This window comes from Ovis canadensis, chromosome 3 (assembly GCF_042477335.2).
Source record: "Ovis canadensis isolate MfBH-ARS-UI-01 breed Bighorn chromosome 3, ARS-UI_OviCan_v2, whole genome shotgun sequence".
NCBI classification, from domain to species: Eukaryota; Metazoa; Chordata; class Mammalia; order Artiodactyla; family Bovidae; genus Ovis; species Ovis canadensis.
Window position 1 is genome coordinate 222,552,524 of NC_091247.1, and position 17,442 is coordinate 222,569,965.

Here is a 17,442-nt window from a genome sequence, read left to right on the forward strand (position 1 = left end):
CCGCCCCCTCCAACCTAAACCCTCTTCTTCAGTCATCTCAACAGGCCAGCGCCTGGGCAAGTCGAAGAAACATCAGAGGAGCAAGAGCAGGCAATGGGTAAACTGCCTGGGGAAGAGCTTCTAGAACTTTCCTACAGGAAACATCTCTAGCCTATAGAAAACTACTCCCACCAGTACCCCCCTCCCCAGAGTTTGGAAGTGTGTAAGCAATTGGATGTCTTATAACTTATTTTGAATATCTAGGTGAGTTAATTACTTACCACCAAGTAAATCAATGCTTCAGGAAGCACTCCATGTCAGACCTGAAGATTCGGAGGCCTCGGCACATTGCAGGGAGCCCAGCAGTTCCCAGGTTGAGGGACCCAGGTGACCCTATAAAACTCTTTAACTACTCCGTGCCAGGTGGGAACCTGCAAGGCATTAACTTGTGAGGGAGGCCCTCAGGGTGGCCGCCCCCCACATGCCTCCCAGTGCCACCAGGCGGGGATGTGTGCCCGAAGTTTTGCTGGGTCCTGTTGGTAGTCCTCGCTTTAGAAATGAAATAAAGCACAGGTGGGACTTTGAAGAGTGATCAGGAGACGGAGTTCTGCTCAGGAGAAGAGCAGTAAGCCTGTGAGCTGTTGAACGTCAGAGGGGGCTACCTGCGCACACCGTAAACATGGAGATGTCCATCTTTCTGGTGTGTGAGCCAAGCTGCACCCCTGGCATCTGCTGGAGCGGAAGGGTTGAGCTCTAGACCCAGCCTGTCACAGACACTGAAGAGGGCGTAGTTATTAAAAATACAGATTCCTTGGCCCTACCCTGGACTCACAAATCACCCCCTCCAGAGGGAGACCCCTGGGTCTGGAACCCCACAGGACCAAGTACCCCTGGAGTTCTTGACTGAAGGCTGAGCTGCATGGCCTCTGCCTACCTGCCCCCTCCAGGTGGCCTTCCTTGAGTTGGTGCTTCGGTGAACGGTACATCTCTGTGCCCCTGAGTGGCCTTGGATGAGGCCCCAAAGCTCTCTGATCCCTGTCTCAGCTCCAAATGAGGGTTTACAGCTCAGCTTTCTGTGAAAGCCCACAACTATCATTTAATGAATTGTACTCATGTACCAGGCAGGTACCTGACAATGAGGTCTCACGTAATAGTTACCAACCTGGCCAAGCAGCAGATGTCAGTGACCTCACCATAGAGAAAAGGAAACCAAGACTCAGAGAGGATAAGCCGGTGCCCAGGATCACGTGGTAGCAGGAATTTGAACCTGAGGCTGTTCTCTATGCCCCAGGAGGTTGCCTCATGATTTTCAAAGGACCTTCCAGGCCTGAGAGGTGGGATTTGACAGCAGTCCCTCAGTGTGGGTTTAACATATCCTGACCCCCCGGGTGCAGGAGGGGAACTTTCACAAGGACCCTCTGAGATCACAGGTCACACTGGAATTTTCTTGCCAGGTCTGACTTGTCCTCTGGGATTTGGGGACAGGGGAGGTGCCAGGCCTTCCCCCACACTGGGACGTGGCCCTCAACTTCAGACCAGGCAGGAATCGGCTATGGCCCTGTCCTGGCTCGCAGTCTGGGATTACACCTGACCAAGATTCGAGGGCTCCTGGAATATCGTCTGGAGGGACTGGGGTGGCATCTTGACAGAAGTAGCATTCAGCTGGGTAGAGAAGGAAAAGAAGGCAGCTCCGGGTGGCCCGAAAGGCAGGAGCACAGGCCCAGGGTGTGGAGGGCCTGTAGGGCTGGCGGCTGCAGCAGGCCTGAGGAGGCTGTGGCGGTCAGGCCACCCTCTCCGGGGAGGAGGCGGCACACGTTTTAGCAGGGAGTGGGGGCGGGCTGACAGGGCAGGCGGCAGGGCGCTGGGCAGAAAGTCAGGCCCAGATAGTGGGGGCGGGCGGGTGTGCTGGGTCCAGTCCTTCCCTGAAGGTCCCAACCCTGGGGCTGTCTGTAGCACCTAATGAGGTCGGCCCTGCCTCTCAGTGACCAGCAGGGCCTCGGTTCCCTTTAGTGGGGTGGCCTGCAGTTGAGGGCCTGGTCCCAGCCTTCCTGAACTGAGCACTCCTGGGGTCTCAGGCCCAGGAAGAAAACCCGAGGAGAGTTCAAGGACAGGTGGGAGGTGATCCTGAGATGAAAGCAGAGGAAGGTCCCCTCACACTCCACTTTCGTCATCTCCAAGCCTTCACCCAACAGTCGCTTCTTCCCATGTATCCTTTGCTTTCTTTCTCTGTCTAGTGGCAAAGCACGCTGAGCGCCAGCTGTGTGCAGCCCTGGGTCAGGGGCTGTGGGTGGGAGGGTGGAGAGAGGGGGAAGTCCAATGAGATTCCTGCCCTGGAGGGAAGATAACCCAGCACCTGGAACTCCAGCTGGAATAGGCCCTGAGACCCGAGCTGAGTGGGAGCCCCCCTTCTTGCTGACGGGTTCGGAAACTCCCCAGAGCCGGGGCTGGCATACTCCTTAAGGATATGGGCTTCTAGTCTAGTCACGTCCCAACAACTTTGCTAAAGATGGCAAACGAAACAGGCACTAACTTTCTTCCCCTCTGAAACCCTGTGAAGACTACAGAAATTTTTTTTTTAAGTGTAGAATTCCCTGACTGTCCAGTGGTTAGAACTCTGCACGTCCACTGCTGGGGGCCCAGGTTCGATCCCTAGTTGGGGAACTAGGGATCTGCACCTGCGAGTTGCATGGTGCAGCCAAAAAAAAAGCATAAAAAGAAAAAAGATGGCAATGTTTTGGGAGTTCCCTGGTGGTCCAGTGCTTAGGGTGCCACACTTTCCCTCCTGAGGATCCAGGTTCAACCCCTAGTCTAGGAACTAAGACGTAGCAAGCTGAATGGCGTGGCCAAAGAAAAAAAGGTGTAAGCCATGAGGATGGGGCAAGCAGGACGGGAGACAAGCCAGTGCAGTTCTGAAGCTGGAAAGTAAACACAGAGTGGCGGCCACGTGCCGAGCGAGCAGGGTGGCAGCTGAGCCCCAGTGTGGTTTACCCCATAGAACCACCAAGGGTTTAGCCTGATGGGACAGCCCCAGGTAGGGTAGCGGGAGGGGGCGAAGTAAAGAGTAGTTGGGCCCCCAAATCCTGTCACAGAACTGCTAGGTAGCCACCCCTCCCAACCCCAGCAGGAAAAGAGTCGTTCTCTGGCGACAGGGATCCCTGGCCTGGGGATAGGGGCGTCATACTGAAAACACAGAGCCAAGAGGTAGGGGCTTCTGAGTCCAGAGCCCCTGCCTTATCTCCTGTCCTGCTCCCAGCAGCAGCCAGGCCTTGACCCTCCAGGCAGGACATTGAAGGACCCTCTGGAGACTTGAATCCTCTAAGAACAGATTCCTAAAAATAGTGACGGGGGGGCATCCCCAGCAAGTACCTCCCAGACCCTACTTCAGCAGGTTCAAGGGTGTGTCCTAACACACCGCAAGGAAGCTGTCGGCTCTTTGAAAATGTGTATCTAGGATTTTGGTACATAAGTAAGGTAAAAAGGACAAACAGACGCAGCCGTTACCAAGTGACCCAGGAATTCCATCCCAGGAAATGGAAACAGATGTCCACACAGAATTTATACACAAACGTTCAGAGCAGCACAACTCATAACAGTCAAAAGGCGGAAACAACCCCAGCATTCCTCAGTGGGCGGGTGGATCAGCTCATGGTGGTCTGTGCATACAGTGGAATATTATTCAGCCATAAAAAGCAGTGAAGCACTGATGTACTCTGTAAAATGGATGAGCCTTGATGACACTATGCCCAGTGAAAGAAGATAGACACGTAAGGCCATGTGTTGTCTAATTCCGTTTATATGAAGTGTTGGGAATAGGCAAATCCATAGAGACATAAGACAGATCAGTGGTTGCCATGGCCCGGGGGGAGGAGAAAATGAGAGTGTATCCTTAGTGGATATGAGGTGTTTTTCTGGGGTGATGAAAAAGCCTGAAACTAGGGAGAGGTGGTAGTTTTCCAAGGTTGTGAACACACCATGTGCCACATAGAATTGTGCTCTTTAATATGGTTGAGTGTATGTTATGTGAACTTTCTCTCAATTAAAAATAAACAAGAGAGCCAGCCAAGGCTTGCAAGCTCCACACTCCTCCTCTAGACTCAGCAATCACCTGGATTAACCTGCCAGGGTTATGTTTTCAATAGACAGGAAGTTCGAATCACTAATGCCATGCTGGATTCCTTCAGAGTCACACTCAGAAAGTGAAAAGATACGAGTGAAACTGATAGGCACAGAGTAAAGGGACAAAGTAGGTGGTTAAATAGTTAACCGCACCAGGGGATCATAAGTAAAGAAAAAAGCGTGGGAGACCTCTGTAAGCTGATGGTCACTCGAGAAAGCAGTTTTGCTTAACGACAAAACTGGGCAACAGGAGCACGATGCCCCCAAACAATAAAATAATATTGGCGTGAGCCCCACATCCAGCCCGGTGAGCTCAGTAAGTTAACGATTCATAGGATACACTCCTCTGTGTACCCTAAAAGCCAGAATATGCGGAGAGGGTGACTTTATACTGAAACCTGAGATGACTTGCCATATTTTAGTGTGTGACCACCTTTCTGCTCATTTCTGTTGCGCTATGACAGTCCTGGCTTGGCCATGCAGGGACAAGAAAACTCCTCCTTCTGTACAGGAGGAGCTGATGATGGAAGCTTGACATCTGCTCCAGAATGAGGAAGAAGGCGGTCCTCTCCTCCGCCCCACTTTTCCTTTGACTATAAAACTGTAGCCCATTAAGTTCTCAGGGCAGAGCACCCTCTTGCCTGCCCACTGGTAAGCCTCAAAAGCATCCCATTCTAATCAATCGCTTCTCATCTACCACTTTGCCTCTCACTGAATTCTTTCTGCGCCGAGACAGAAAGAACCGCGTTTGTAACACTCTACTTCCTTTAACCCAGTATAGCCAAAATATTATCATTTCAACAGGTAATCAATGCAAAAATTACTAATGAGAGGGCTCTTTCACGGTAAATCTTTGAAACATGAGTGTCTTTATCTGCACAGAGCATCTTGACGCAGGCTGTCCACACTCCTGCGCTCACAGTCACTCATGCCGCGTGGTCACCCCGGTAGGACTGTGTAGCTCTAGCGAGTCTCAGCCTGGAGTCTTGGGACATAACCTGCAGAGTATGAGAGTTTAAAAATTCAGTGAGTTTTGGGTCTGTGAATTAAAAACAAATTGACTATAATCCTATTTAGGATCATCTGAATAATCGCTTAAAGATAAGTCCTAAATTAAACATAGAATTACCGTATGATCCAGCAATTCCATTTCTGGGTAAACACCCAAGAGAAGAGGAAGCAGAGACTTAAACAAATATTTATACACTGACATCCGTAGCCGCATTATTTACGATCGGGAAAAGGTGAAAGCAACCCATGGATGGATAAAACTCCCACCAACGGATGAACGGATGAGCAAAAATGTATTGTATCCACACAATGGGCTATTATTCGATTGTAAAAAGGAAAGAAATTCGGATACAGGCTACAACATGTGAACCGTGAGGACATTATATTAAAGAGAAATTAGCCAGTCACAAAAACACAAATACTGTGTGGCTCACTCATACACCACACTTAGAGAAGTCGAATTCAGGGAGACAGAAAGCAGGAGGGTGGGTGCTGGGGGCTAGGGGAGGGGCAGCTGGGGGCTAGGGGAGGGGGAGCTGGGGGCTAGGGGAGGGGGAGCTGGGGGCTAGGGGAGGGGGAGCTGGGGGCTAGGGGAGGGGGAGCTGGGGAGTTAGTGTTCAGTAGGGACAGAGGTTCAGTTTGGGAGGATGAAAAAGTTCAGGCTGTGGATAGTGGTGGTAGTTGTACAACAGAGTGAGTGTACTTAATGCCATTGGATAATACACTTTAAAATGGTTAAAATGGTAACTTTCATGTTATGTATATTTTATCACAGTTAACAGTATAATATGTCCTGCCACTCAATGTGTTTTGGTTTGTGTTGACCAGGGCAGTCACAAATTTACAGTCACTGGTGTTAATGAGAAAAGATGGGGGAAACTTCGTGCCTGGTGAGGACTGGGTGCCCAGAATGGCCACGTGCTATTCAGGCACTGACTCTTCAGGGTCTCTCTAGGCTGGTGAGGGGTGACGCAGGGGGCAGGAAGTCCCCCCGCACTGTGGCCAAGTACCTCCGCCCCAGAGAACCAGTTCCTCTTTGAGTCCCCTGGACTGCAGACATCTGTGGTGAGAGCTTGCAAGGTCCCTTTCAGTTTGTATTTTGGTTGGTTCTGCAGGGGGCGGGTGTGTATATCCTGGGTCTTGAAAGGGGAGTTTGAGGAGTAGGCGATGGGGACGGGGAGGGGCCCATCTCAGGGGGAGGCACCAGCCCAGAGGGTGTCAGGGCTTCCAAACAAAGTCGGGGGTGAGCGTCCAAGGGATCAGCCTTCCCCGCCAGACCCTCCAGGACTCACTCCTCCCCCCAACCCCAGACATTGCCTAGTCCTGTTGGTCTCACCTCCTCTCTCAGCCCCCAGCTCACCTGGCCCAGCCACCCTCACCTCTTCCCCGCATCACTATCCCAGCCGGTTAGGGATGTGCTAGGCCTGGCAGGTGTTCACTCATTCACTCGGTAAACATGCACTGATTAGCGTAGCGCTGATTAGGTACCAGGCAGAAGCCCTGCCTCGTGGGGGACGGAGGACCAACAAGGAAATGTAAGTGTATCATATGATGGAGCTGGGAGAAAAACAAAGGGAACAGGGGGAGGGGTCGCCTGAAAACTTCCCTAGGTCCTCAGGTGGGTCGGTGGCTCCAGGCCCCTCCGGGGAGGCCGGCCGTGAGGCAGCGGCCCACCCCCACCCCCCACCCACTGGCTCCTGGAGGGATCTGATCGCCGAGGCTGGCAGCCCTATTGAAAGCTCCAGCCACAGTGGTGAGAGAGCCAACGCGGTGTGGCCTCAGGACAGGGGGCTTCCCAGGGGGCTAAAGAATCTGCCTGCAATGCGGGAGACCTGGGTTTGATCCCTGGGTTGGGAAGATACCTTGGAGAAGGGAATGGCAACCCACTCCAGTATTCTTGCCTGGAGAATCCCAGGCACAGAAGGGCCGGGAGGGCTATAGTCCAGGGGGTCGCAAAGAATCAGATGCAACTGAGTGCCTAACACTTTCAAGGGCAGGGGGAATCTCAGGAAAGCGACACATCCAAGGCCACACGCTTAGAGGGTGTGCTCTTGCCACTGGGCCCAGGCCGGATCCCTCTTGGCCATCACATGACTTGGTGTGGCTGCCTGACCTTGGGCAAGTCAAGGTCCAGGTTCTGAGCCTGAGATTCCCCAGCTGTAGGATGGGCCCAGGGTTGGTAGGCAGAATCGCTGCAGGGACCCGGCAAGGTCTGAATCTTCCAGGGAGGCTGGTGGGGTACAGCCTAGGGAGGGATGAGTGACTGTCATCCCAGCCCAATTTAGAAGCAGCTCCTCTCCCCGCTCTGGAGCTGGAGACGTTGAAATCTCACGGTTGTTTGCAAACACAAACGTAGGACGTCTGTCCTGCTCCCTGCTCCCATCAGATTTCGCTGTGGGAGAAGTCCTGGGAATGGATGCCCCCACCTGCAGCCTCAGGGTCTGCCATGTGACCATCAGTGCCTCCTCCTGCCCCCAGATCCTGAGAGGCCTGGGAAATGGAGGCAAACAGCTGGGAAGGCTGGAGGCTGGCTTGGCATTGCTGGCCCTGGGCCTTCCAAGCCTCTCCCAGCCTCAGTTTCCACATCTGTAAAGTGAAGCTGGTCCCTCCCCAGGTGACAGGAAGAACAGATCCTGATAAGTAAACCATCCTCTGCCATTGTCTTGCGGGGGGGCGGAGTGGTGGTCCCCAGAAATGGGGTGTGGGGGGAATCCCAGTCCATGAGGCCACCCCAGTCCTCCTTTTGGCCTCAGAGGAACCATTTCCCCTGGGCTGCCGAGAGTTCGACCGGGAAGCTAAGGACTGGGTGCAATTCCAGGCCTGGCTCCGTCTCATTCCCGCTGTGTGATGTGGGCAGGTCACTCCCCAATCTCTGGGCCTCTGTTTTCTCTCTGGGGGCTGGTCTTGAAGGTAGCATGGGGCAGCTCTCTAAGCACCGGCCCCAGGACCTGGCTGCTTTGCACACCCTCTGCACTCCTGCCCAGGGCGAATAACGAGGTCTGCTTCAGTGCTCCTGGCACCCGCCCAGTCTCCTTCCTGCACAGGGATGACCCACAAATAAAATGGCGGGAGTGTGGGGACATGGCGAGACCGCGGGGGTGAGCCGTGCACCTGTCCAGGCCCACGGGAAGGAGCGGTGGGGGATGGGGAGGGCAAAGCTGGGCATGAGGGTCGGCGTGACCCCCCCAATGGGGGACAGGTACATACAGACAGATGGTCCCACAGTGGCATCGGCACCCTCAGCCCCAAGTAGACAAAGACGCATCTCTTTCTCAAGGCTCCCCCTACACAAACCCCTCCTGTGCAGAAACGTGGTCCGACAGTCCCACCGGGGCGGGCTGAGCACCCTGTTTCTGGCAGTTTCTCAGACAGGAGACCCTGGGAAGAGCTGGTGGGTGAGGGGAGGAAAGCCTGGCACTAGGGGAGCACGTGGGCTGGGCACTGCCCTTTTGCTGTGTGTCCTGTGGACTCAAAGTCCCCCACCCAGGGCCCTTTCCGCTCAGCCCTCCATACCTGGCCTCACCCAAGGGACCCTGGGCTGCAGGGTTCTGGTGGGATGAGCAGAGGGGTGATGACGGATGGCCTTCTGCTGACCCTGAGGAGCCTGGGCAGGGACCAGTGGCTCATCTCCATTTCTCCCAGACAGGAAAGGACTTGGGGGTGGGGACGGAGGACAGGCAGAGGGCCACAGGCCTGAGTGGAGTCAGGGAGTCACCTTGCCTTTCGGCCTCACTCTCTCCTTCTCTCACCTGGGGCTCCATCGTATGCCTCACAGGATGGTTGGATGCTCCCAAGCAATGGTGTACCTATGTAGACGTGGTGCCTAGTTGGTCCCTGAAGCCATAGCCTTGGAGAGCGTCCTGGTGTCTCCAGGTCCCTGGAGACTTCGGCCAGCTTGAGAGAGTTGCCTGATTCAGTCCTGGAGACCTTTGTAATTCAAAAGACCCTAGGGACTTCCTGGTGGTCCAGCGGCTAGGACTCTATGTTCCCAGTGCAGGGGGCCCTGGGTTCAATTCCTGGTTGGGGAACTAGACCCCACACCCCCCAAGTAAAGATGCTGGGTGTCGCAAGGAAGATCAAAGATCCCATCTGGTATAGTTAAGACCTGGTGCAGCCAAATAAATACAAATAAATATTTTTTAAAAAGACCCAAACTCCAGAAGTCTGGTGACTTCCTGAGATGGAGGAAGAAAATGACCCTCTATACCCTCCGCTCCAGACTCCTCAGCAGGTTGGATGGAAACAGCAGTGCCCACCACACTGCTGCCAGAAAGAGATGGGGAGGGACCATCGTCCTGCGTGGCAGGGCTGTTAGCCCAGGGAGCCCCACCTCCACCCTGGGAAGCAGGAGTAGACGAGACTCCACAGCTCATGTTTCTCCAACACAACCTCTGGGCCAGCCTCACTCTGCCTCCTCACTCTAGGCCACATGGTGCTACTGTTATCCTTGCTGGGGAGGAACCAAGACCCAGAGAGGTATTGTTAACTGGTTCAGGTCACCAGAGGAAGCAGGACTTGAACCCAGTGGGATTGACATGTTGCTGAGATCTTGAGATTTCGGGGCCTTAAGATTGATGACTAGAAGTGTATCGGCTGTCTACTGCTGCATAACAAACATGCCCCAAACCTAAGTGTCTCAAAGCAACCACCAGCATGGATCTGCTCACTACTCTGCAGTTTGGCATGTCCAGGTATGGACCGCTTGGCTCTGCTGTGGCAGCCTGGCCGGCCTCCCTCACATGTCTGGTGCTCTAGGGCTTCTCAGAGCAGAGTAGCCTCTCTCTAGGAAGGGAATCCAATTTCCTTAAATGGCTTCCGGCTCCCAAGCTGAGAAAATGGGTTCTTCAGGGCCTCTGGAGGCCTAGGCCTGGAATGTTATCCCATTAGTCACAGCAAGTGGTACACAGGCCACCCAAATTCCAGGGTAGAGGAGAGGGTGGGTCTCACAGCCAAGTTACAGGGTTGGGAGCAATTGCTGGCAGCTATCTTGGCGGACTTGCTTCCATCCAAAGGACTTGGCCTGAAGGCGACTGCTACCGGCTGACAGGCTCCTGTGCGGAAGAGGGTGGGAGACAGGATGGAGAGCCATGAGTATGCGGACAGGGGAGAGCCAGGAAGCTGGAGGCTCAGCAGGGGGAGACAAGAAGGACAGGCTGGCCCTGGCCAGGTCCAAGGGGACCAAAGACCCCTGAGCCCTCTCTCTCCAGGCTTCTGGGTCTTTCCTCCACTGCGCCCCGATGGCCCTGCCCCTGAGGAGAGAGGCGGATGAGCCCCAGTGGGGAATGAAGCCAGGCCTGCTCGTCCTGTGGGTGACAACACTCTGCACCCTGCCTCGGCCCTACGGGGGGTGTCCTTGCTGGCAGGGAGCAATGCTGTGGCCCTGCCTGCCACTTGCCACCCACCCTGCCCTGCCCCTGGGCCTCCCTGATTCTGAGAAACTTTCTTCCAGGAGCCCCACCTCAGCCCCACCCCAGCCTCACAGGTTCTGAGGAAGTGCTGTCCCCGGACAGTGACTGTGAGAACCCTTCCCCAACCACCAGCACCCCCGAGGACCTCACAGGAAGCGCACAGCGGCCGTGCATTCAGTCCCGACTCTGACGCTCGTTAGGTCTAGGATCTTGGGGAAGTTGCCTCTCTGTGCCTCAGTTTCCTTATCTGAAAAATGGGGAGAAGAGAGGACAAAACATAACCAGGCCCTGTTCTCAGCACTTTACATCAAGCAGCTCATTTAACCCTCCCAGTGACTCTATGTGGGCTGAGGGCAGGGCACTCTGTTATTAGTCTCACTTTACAGATAAGGAGATGAAAGCCCAGAGAGGTCAAGCAACTAGCATGGGGTCACACAGTCATCATTCTGGAGTCTACGCTTCATCACTGCTGCAGTGTCTGCTCCCCATCTCCTAATCCGTTCTCTTTTTTTATTATGGAAAAATATACATAGCAAGTCAAGGCTGTGGTTTTTTCGGTAGTCATGTGTGGATGTGAGAGTTGGACTATAAAGAAAGGTGAGCACTGAAGAATTGATGCTTTTGAACTATGTTGTTGGATAAGACTCTTGAGAGTCCCTTGGACTGCAAGGAGATCCAACCAGTCCATCCTAAAGGAAATCAGTCCTGAGTGTTCATTGGAAGGACTGATGTTGAAGCTGAAACTCCAATACTTTGGCCACGTGATGCAAAGAACTGACTCACTGGAAAAGACCTTGATGCTGGGAAAGATTGAAGGCAGGAGGAGAAGGGGACAACAGAGCATGAGATGGCTGGATGGCATCACCGACTCAATGGACATGAGTTTGAGTAAACTCTGGGAGTTGGTGATGGACAGGGAGGCCTGGCGTGCTGCAGTCCATGGGGTCGCAAAGAGCTGGACACGACTGAGTGAATGGAACTGATACATAACAAAACTTACCATTTTAGCCATTTTCAAAAATTATTTATTTTGGCTGTGCGGGGTCTTTGCTGCTGAGCGGACTCTCTCTGGTTACGCAAAGGGGCTGCTCTCTAGCTGCTGCACTCTGGCTTGCGGTTGCCGTGCCTTCTCCTGCTGCAGCCCATGGGCTCTAGATCTCAGTAGCTGCGGTGCATCCGCTTAGCTGCCCTGCAGCACATGAAGTCTTCCCAGACCAGACATAGAACCCGTGTCCGCTGTACTGGCAGGTAGATTCTTAACCACTGGCCCACCAGAGAAGTCCATATTCACTATTTTAAATTGCATAATCCGGCGGCATTGTTGTACAACCATCACCACCATCCATCTCCAGGACGTTTTTCTTCTTCCCAAACTGAAACTACCCACTAAACAGTAACTGCCCATTTCCTGGCAACTGCCATCCTGTGTCTATGAATTTGGCTCCTCATAGAACTACAATCATATGCTGTTTGTCCTTTTGGGACTGGTTCGTTTCACTTAAATGGCTCAATGCACATGAGTTTGGGCAAACTCCGGGAAATGGTGAAGGACAGGGAAGCCTGGCGTGCTGCCGTCCATGGGGTCACAAAGAGTCTGACACGCCTGAGTGACTGAACAACAGCAACATTTCACTTAAAATGCCTTCAAGTTTCACTCATATTGTAGAATCTGTCAGAACTTTTTTCCATTTTTTGGCTTTGGAATCTTAGTTCCCCAACCAGAGATGGAACTCGGGCCCTCAGCAGTGAAAGTGGAGTCCTAACCACTGGACCGCCAAGGAATTCTCTAAGAATTTCCTTCTTTTTCAAGGCTGAATAATATTCCATGGCATACTTTCACCATGTTTTTGCTTATCCATTTATTCCTCAATGGACGCCTGAATTGCTTCTACATTTGGCTATTGTGATTAAAGAGGCTGTGAACATGGACGCACAATGATCTGTTCAAGTCCCAGCTTTCCGCGCTTTGGGGTACGTACCTAGAGGAAAAATTGCTGGGTCATAGGGCAATTCTCTGTGTAATTTTTTGAGGAGCTGTTGTGCTGTTTTCCATGGCAGCTGCACCATTTTACATTCCCACCAGCAAGGCACAAGGGTTTCTGATTCCTCTTTGCAATCGTCCAAGCCCAGGGAATGCTGGCAGCCCCACTGGGCGCCGGGTAGGGCTGGGTAAGATGCTGGCAGAGATTGTCCAGCAGCTCCTAAGTGAGGAATGTGTGGGGTGGGGCAGTGATGCTGGCCCTTTGGGCAGGCACCGGGGGAGCCTGTCGTGCCGGCATCCTCACCCATGGATGCCAAGCCCTGGGTTCAGTCCTCTGGCTCTGACCTTTCCTGACCCCGACCTTTCCTGACCCCGCTCTGCCAGGCCACCTTAGACCAGGGCAAAGGGCATGAGAGGGGCCAGCATGGGGGACCCTGGCAGGCTTAAAGCCATGGCACAGTCGAACCCTGGGGCAGAAGGGTCCCTGCTCAGCAGGACCTCACCCTGCCCTGCCACACCCCTCATTCTGCCATCACCCCTCCCTGGCCTCAGTTACCTCTTCTGCTTTGTAGGGGCAAGCATGAGAACCAACTTGTGACCCAGGAGATGCCAGGCTCCCTTTAGGAATTCCCAAGGCCAAGCCCCTCACTGGGCAGGTGAGTCAAGGCGGGGTGGGTGTTCTAGAACCCTGGCTCCAGGCTCCCACCCTGGCTCTCTCCACACCCTGCCCAGGCTGCTAGCATCTTCCAAGAGGGGTGAGGCGATCAGGTCCTTGAAAGTCTGAACTCATTGAAGGCTCTGGTCCCAGGCTGAGGGTGGGTGCTCTGCCCTCCAGAGAAGATGTCAGAAACAGAGCCTCTTCAGGTCCTCTTCCTGTCTCCTCACTGGTGTAATGGGGTTAGACTGGGACTCAGTAGCCTTTAAAGGCCCTCCCATCTAGAAGATTCCATGACCCTAAACCTTCAGAAGAGGAGGAGAAGTCACTGAGGAGGGTGGCTGCAGTTTCTGGACCACATGCATACTAAGTCGCTTCAGTCATGTCTGACTCTTTGAGACCCTATAGACTGTAGCCCACCAGGCTCCTCTGTCCATGGGATTCTCCAGGCAAGAATACTGGAGTGGGTTGCTATGCTCTCCTCCAGGTGATCTTCCCCACCCAGGGATCGAAACCGCAACTCTTGCGGCTCCTGCTTTGCAGGTGGATTCTCTACTGCTGAGTCACAGGGAAGCCCTTCTGGACAGTAACCATCTGCAAACAGGAACAATGGCACTAGCTGCGTTTTCTAAGCATTTTGACATGTATAAACTCATTCCATCCTTACAACAACCCTATGCAGAAGATACGAGTCTTATTCCTATTTTACAAAAGAGGAAACTTAACTGCAGGTAGCAGCTAGCAGGAAGTGTATAAGAGAGGCCAGAAACCTGACCGCAAAAACAGGCCACACAGAGCTCAGGGTTGGCCTGTCAGGGGAGGGAGAGGCCCTCGGGCTGTACTAGTCACGTCGTGTCTGGTGAAAGGCAGGGGCAAGTGGGAGAAAGGCCGGGATGGAAAGTTCTGACAACCCTGCATTGGAGGAGCCACTAAAGCTCCTGGGAGAAGTGGTGCAGGGACTCCAACCAGTTTCTGAAGGATGGTGGTGCCAGTGAAGAAGCTGACAGGCTTGGACCAACTCCAGGCAGTGGGATCTAGGATTTCTAGTAGCTGAAGCTGTCCCACTGAAAAGAGCTGTCAAGGGAGACAGGAGCAGCACATCACAGGAGGCATGTAAGCAGAGCCACGTGGGACAGAGGTCAGAGGAGATGATCTTGAGCGTGAGGCTCAGTCGAGCCACATCTAGGCAGCCCTGGCAGCCTCACGGTGCACATGGCCTCAAGGTTAGCAGCTGAACCCTTGGGGCTGGCTCAGGTCCCCAGGTGGAGTGCCAGCCCCGCCCGGGGCCTTTTCTGCGGCCAACCCACAGACATATTTCTGGGTGAATTTTTCTGTTCTTCCACTCCCACCCAGCAGCCCGGCTCCAGCTGGACAGCCCAGGCTCCCCGCAGCACCCACATTATTTACATTTTTGGTCATCAAAAGGACCAGAAACCTTGCTGACCCAAAGGACCTCTGAGACCCCTCAAGGACCACCTGTGGGCCCAGGGCGTACAGGCTCAGACAGGGAAACCAGTCTGGACATCCTGAGGTTGCCTTCCAGGTTGGGGAGAGGTGACCAAGGGGGTGTGGGCCAGGTGGTGGCTCAGCAGCTGTGAGGCTGGAACCTCGCTGATGGCCCAGGAGCGGAAGCTGCCGGCGGTGGACAGGCCGTGAGTCAGCAAGGTGGGCTGGTGGCCCCACCTCTGTTTCTGGAGTTTCGAGGCACCCTACTTCGAGGGTAGGTGCGGGGGCCGCGGATGGGAGCAGCGGCCACAGGCCGGAGGGGCCTCCAGGTGGGCCCAGCCCAGTCCTGGCCTCCCGGCTGAGAATGGAAGGCATGTTGTCATGTGAGTTTGTGGGGAGCGCCCAGTAGGGTTTTGAGGGTTGCAGGGTGTGTGTCCTCTGTGAGTGTACAAGGGGTGTGTCCGTGGGTCTCTGTGTCCAAGGCTGAGTGTGTATGTGTAAGCGGCCCTGAATGGGAAGTCTCCTGGTGGGCATGACCTGCTCCAAGCAGGTGCCAGGCATAAGCACATAGGTGTGGTTGTGTACCTCTCTCTGCTGGTAGGACCACTGATGTGACCCAGAGCCATGCCCTCGGGGACCCAGCCCGGGGCCTCCCTCCAGCAGGCCACCCTCCTGGGCTGCCATCTGCCACAGGGGGTGTCCCTAGCTCAGCCGGTGACTTAGCCCAGTGTTCAGCATCTCTGGTGTCTTTGGAGCTTGTGGAGACCCTCGGGTTGACTCATTCCTGCTTGTCCCCTGCACGCTTTCTGGCTCTAACTAGTCCCTTCCCTGTCCAGCCTTGTATTGGATGCCCATCTCCAAATCTGCCCCAGCCTTCGAGGCCTGGCTGAGATGCTGCCTTTACCTTCCCAGCCCCTGGGGACCTGGGGCTGTCTCCTGTTGTGTTTCGGTCTTGTCCTCGGCACCCCACTGGCCCAGCTTCTCCTGGGGGCAGGGATGAGTCTGACTGCTCTAGCCCAGGGCCTGACGTACAGTAGGTGCTCCATCTGTGAACAGATGTAACCCTGCCCTCCCCCTGCCCCACGTGATCGCCTTCCTCTCTGGATGGGGTCAGCTGTGAGGATGAGAGGACTCGGGGAGGGACCCGGGCCCTGGTCACTGGAGCCTTGCCCCTGGGCTTGCGTCCTGGCTCTGCTCTCAGCTGTCGGGTTGGGGGGCTCTGTCAATCAGTTTCCTCGATGGGGGATCCAGTGTGCAAGGCTTGGGGGCCTCCAGGGAAGGCAAACGTGGTGGAGAGGGAACGGGCTCCCGAGTTTCTAGGCGAGGTTGCCAGGGTCCAGCTAAGTGTGCGGTTCATGGCACAAGACGTGACTGGGCTGCTGGGTCGTGTTGGTTTACAACCACACAGCAGCCTTGGCCCCAGTGTGGGGAGTCTTCCAGTCCAGAGGTCTTCCCTTACCCGGAAGGGTGGCACTTCTCTCTCTGGGCTCCCAGCAGTCTTCAAGCCCCACACAAAATACATTTGCAGATGACGTGTGCACGCGTGCTCAGTCGTGTCCTACTCTTTTCTGACCCCGTGGACTGTAGCCCTCCAGGCTCCTCTGTCCATAGCATTTTCCAGGCAAGAATACTGGAGTGGGTTGTCATTTCCTCCCCAGGGGATCTTCCCCACCCAGGGATCAAACCCATGTCTCTGTGTCTCCTGCTTTGTAGGCACGTTCTTTACTAATGGCGCCACCTGGGAATTTCAGGGGTGACCCTCAAACACACACGGTGGGGGGCAGGAGGGAGGCTTCCTTCCTATGAACAGAGATTACCAAGCCGCTGCTGTGTGCCAGGCTTGTGGGTACTGAAGAACCAATAGCTGGGTCAGGACAAATATCACTGCGCTGCTAAGGGTTATGTCTAGTGGGGGAGACAAGCAAAAGGACAGGACACAGGAAATTACCTAGTATGGTGAAGGTGAAAAGTTCTAAGAAAAAAGAAGAGAAGGCAGAGTGATCAGGAAGCCTGCACCTAAACAGGGTGCTTGGGGAGCCCTGAGTCTGCACCGAGACTGGGAGGAGGAGCCATGTGGTATCTGGGGAAGAGCATCCGGAGGAGAGAACTCCGGAGGAGAGAACAGCCCACCCCAAGGAGGCAGATGCGCTCACGGAGCATGGAGGGGATGGGGCGGGGGGCAGCAGGCGGGCCCTTGTGGCTCCTGAAGGACTCTGGCCTCATGCTGGGTGAGATGGGAGCCACCGCAGGATTTGAGCAGCGGATCTGCCTTGTTGCTTTCTAGAAACACACTGACTGCCCTATAGGGTGGAGCAGACACACCAGGGGCAAAGCTATGGCAAGCATGCCAGTGAAGGACTTCCTTGGTGGTCTCGTGGTTTAGACGCTGCGCTTTCACTTCGGGGGTGCACAGGGTCGATCCCTGGTCGGGGATCTAGGAGCAGCCAAAAATAAATAGAGCAACAACAGCTATTTAAAACAAAAAGGAATGCAGGTGAGAGCCTGGCACATAGCAGCGGCTTGGAAATCTCTATTCATAGGAGGAGAGGACTGGGGAGCCCACAGGACCCTCTGCTGTGGGAAGAGCATGGGAGAATTGGGGGAGGGGCCTCTGAAGGGCCAGGGGAGCCCAGGAACCCCTCAGCTGGTCCCCAATCCTTTGAGGACTCAGTAACACCCATGGGCCCACTTCCACAAAAGCACACAGGTGTGCATGCACACGCCCACAGGCCACATGCGCTCATACACATTCACACGCACAAGCACAAAACCACATCCTCACACGGGTATACTCACACCATGTTTACCCACGTATGTGCACACTCACAAACACACACCATGCCACA

The 17,442-nt window shown here is 54.5% G+C and overlaps 1 protein-coding gene across 2 annotated transcripts in view; it reads left to right on the forward strand.

Moving 5' to 3' along the window:
• Positions 1-14,645: 14,645 nt before the first annotated feature.
• The window catches only part of MGAT3 (beta-1,4-mannosyl-glycoprotein 4-beta-N-acetylglucosaminyltransferase), a 39,308-nt gene continuing 36,511 nt past the window's right edge, over positions 14,646-17,442 (forward strand). The window contains exon 1 of one of the 2 annotated variants that reach the window (XM_069586036.1): positions 14,646-14,870. The gene's annotated coding sequence lies outside the window, so the exon portion shown is untranslated. The remainder of the gene's footprint in view (positions 14,871-17,442) is intronic. The other variant, XM_069586039.1, reaches the window with a different exon arrangement.